The 3,483-nt window shown below is 57.2% G+C and overlaps 1 protein-coding gene across 2 annotated transcripts in view; it reads right to left on the reverse strand.

The window, feature by feature from the left end:
• The window catches only part of NRG1 (neuregulin 1), a 312,205-nt gene that overhangs the window by 114,905 nt on the left and 193,817 nt on the right, over positions 1 to 3,483 (reverse strand). The gene's annotated exons all lie outside the window — the stretch shown is intronic.

Raw genomic sequence — 3,483 nt, forward strand, 5'->3', positions numbered from 1 at the left:
CTTCCCCTCTGCGCCGCCCCTTCTCCAGTCTGCGTCCTCCGCGCCTCGCCTCGCCTCTCCTCTCCTCGCCTCTCCTCTCCTCTCCTCTCTTCCTCTCCCTCGCGCCGGCTCTCCTCCCCCTCTCCCAGCCCCCACCGCATCTATCCACTGGCAGGAGCAGGAGCGGCGGGCGGTCTGAGGCAGTCAGTCCTCCCAGCCAGGCAGGACTGCCAGGGACTTCCTACTTGATCCAATTAGCGCGATAAAGGCCATGCAATCAAAGGCGCAGGCACGGGGCTGGGCCCCCACCCTGCCCTCCCCTCCTCCGGTCCTGCTGAGGCCCAGCCTCCTGCCCCACCTTGCCTGCCTGCTCTCTTGCTGGCTCCCTGGGCCTCACCCACGCTGGGTCAGAAAGAGCCAGCACCACAAGGCTGGCTGGGCGGGGATGGAGGTGGGCCCTTCTGGGCTGGACCTGAGGCTTGGTGAAGTCGGCCATCTGATCCTCCCTGGAGAGGTGAGCCTTCCCGGGCAGTCTCTCCCCTGCTGCTGAGCACAGCCCCTCCTGGCTGGAGGAAGCTCTCTCTCCCTGGCCAGCCCTACCATGGACAGCTCTCCTGGTCCCCAGGGCGATGACTGTGCAAGGCCGGGAAGCCCAGTGCGCCATGCTGACATGTGCTGAGGCGTTGGGGCAGGTGGGGGGCTCTCCACTCCCCTCCCTTCACACTTCCATGGTCCTTGTCCCACCCACAAGTCCTAGGCTGCAGTGAAGCCAGGAGGAAAGCCCAGGAGGGAACCGGTGCCCTCGAAGGCTGCCCCCTCCAGCCCAGCCCTGCACGTGGGCTGGTGTCGGTTCGGCTCAGGCTCCAGAGGGGCAGCACAAGGCAGATGCTATCAACCTTACGGCACCAGGGGAGGCATGGTGCAAAGGTCAGCGTTCTCAGAGAGCGTCCTGTCGGGCAGCTCCCACGTTCCACCGCTTCACCGCAGACAGCCTCAATGCGGGTCTTTCCCTTTACGACAGTGGCTTTGAGATAGCCAGGAGCGCTGGCCCAACCTCACAGCCCGGCTGCTGGCCCCACATCCGGGTGGCATCAGTGGTACCGTCTGCACCTGGGTCTTGAACCCGCACTCACCGTGCCTGGACAGCCAGATGGTTCCCCAGGTCTTTCTGCCACCGTGTCAATGCAGTCAACGCTCTCCAACCCCCAAGACAGATCCAGCACCGGAGTCCCAGAGCAGGCAAGTCCGACTCAAGCCGACAGACCTGCCTTACGCACGGCCTGTGTCACCCAGCACATGAGCACTGCTCTGAAATAGCTCCAGCAGGCCCGAGAGGAGCGTGAGCACGGCCTTCCAGGTGGGATTTCTCCACGATTATAAATAAGCTGAAGAGCATTACTACCGTAAACTGTGTCTGCGGTACTGTGATCAACAACCATAAAAGCCTGAGCTAACTTGCATAATTGTGACCACGACTCTGACAAGCTGTGGGCAGATGAGTTAGCCTTCAGTTCGCCTCCGTGTCCCGGCTCCGCCCACCAGGAGCCAGCATTCCCTTTCCAAGGTTAGAGCAGGGGAGCCCTGGCAAGGATGCTAACAAAGGACAGGGGACCTCGGGCCTGGAACTCGCTACAGAAGCGCTCCAAGTAGTCAAGCAGAAAGACACTAAGGGTTCATTGTCAACAGCCATGTGAGTATTCAAACCATCACAGCCAGATCGATGTGTGTGCTGCATGAGGGGATTTATAATTCCTTCAAAGATCACCCAGTTCAAAGCTGGCACGTAACTCCTCCGTCCTGCCCCCAACCAAGATTATACTCGGTTAAATACACTGGCATTTCATCCATGGCCGAGGTCGGCTACATTTCAAAGACCAGAGTGGGGCCCAGTAACCCTGAGCCAGGCGGGCTGGAGATGATGCCAAGGACATGACCCAAGTGGAGAAAAGGGGGGCCTCTGGTCATGCTGATGGCAATTACTCCCCTCACCCCAATTCTTAAGAGCAAGCATATTCAGCAGACCGAAAAAATACCTTAGACCCCTTATATGAAGGCTGGGACGGAACATCAGAGCCCACGTCTCACGGGCTGCCAGAGTGCCTCTTGTCCTGGACTGCACGCTCCTGCCCGCCCACATTCCATGGCCTTGTGGCACCTGGTTCCAAGGTCAGCTTGCAGGGAGCCAGTTTCTTATAAAAAGCTTTTTCCTACCAACTTGGAAGATGAACATAACTGGGGAAACAGGCTGGGACAGGAGGAGAAGGAAGAAGGGAATTCTCCATCACTTCTGTCCTCAGGACCAGGGGCCAGGAGTAGCCTTCCTCCCTTCCTGGACTCCCTACAGCAACGGACGCGTAAGGAGGGCAGTGTGAACCGAGCAGGGGCGGAACGTCCCCTGGATAAACACACACGTGCACGGGAGGAACGGCCAGGGTACTCTGTTTCACCCCTTTATACGCCACCCAGCAAAGCCCAGGGGCACCCACATTTTCATGTTCTATTAAGAACTGAAATTTCAGAACCTTTATTACGCCTTTTCCCATAACAAAAGCTACACTTACTGAACTCTACCTCAGTGCCAGGCTCCCTGCTAGGTTCCCAGTATCCACGACTTCTGAGCTTCACTGACGCTGCAGTTCATCTTAGAGGCAGAGAAACTGGCTCAGGCCACCTAGGGACTCAGATGCCCAGCTCCAGGCCGGCCTGAACCAGGTCTGAGTCAGGCTAGTTCTGCCGAGGAATATTGCTTTTCTGTTTTCATCAGAAGAATGCATCTATTATATATCTCCCTTCAATGAGAGAATAAGAGAACTGGAAAGTACAACAGTGAAGGAGGGATTATTGCCTTTAGAGTTTCCAAACACACTTCAAGTTGTCTAGTTTCCAAAACAAGAGCCTTTTAAAATTTCGCCTAGTGATTTCGTAAGTCATAAGGATTAAACACAGGTCATTTACTGACTTCGAGTTTAAGTTGGATGGCTTCTTGCCTGGTCCCAGACTTCCTTCAGAAAGCTATCAGGGATCTGTCTAGCTATGAAACAAACTGCCCTAAAATAGTGTAAACCACCACTGCTCTATCCCAGCCCGCCAGTCTGCAGGACGACGGGCTCAGCGGGGCGGTTCTTCTGCTGCAGTCCAGGTCAGCCGAAACACTCCAGGCGGCTCCCACCCATGACAGGCGGCTGGCCCAGACCTCAGCCGGCAGCCCGGTGGGGCTGTGAGTGGAGCACCGACACACGGCCTCTCCGCAGCATGGTGGCTGGGCTCCGCAAGGAAGCATTCCAAGAGGGAGCGAGCAGCAGCTGCCAGTCCATTGAGAAGACAGCGGAAGTGGCAAGGTCATTTCCAACTGTCCCACTAGGTGAGCAGTCACTGGGCCTGCCCAGATTCGAGGATGGGGAAGTGAATCCTGATGGAAAGGGAGATTGACAAAGGGTTTTCAGCCACAGCTGACTGGCCACAGGAGGCAGGGAAGTGGAGCGTGCAGGTTGGCCCAGGTCAGCA

The sequence above is a fragment of the Tupaia chinensis genome, unplaced genomic scaffold, assembly GCF_000334495.1.
Source record: "Tupaia chinensis unplaced genomic scaffold, TupChi_1.0 Scaffold144602_1, whole genome shotgun sequence".
NCBI lineage: Eukaryota > Metazoa > Chordata > Mammalia > Scandentia > Tupaiidae > Tupaia > Tupaia belangeri.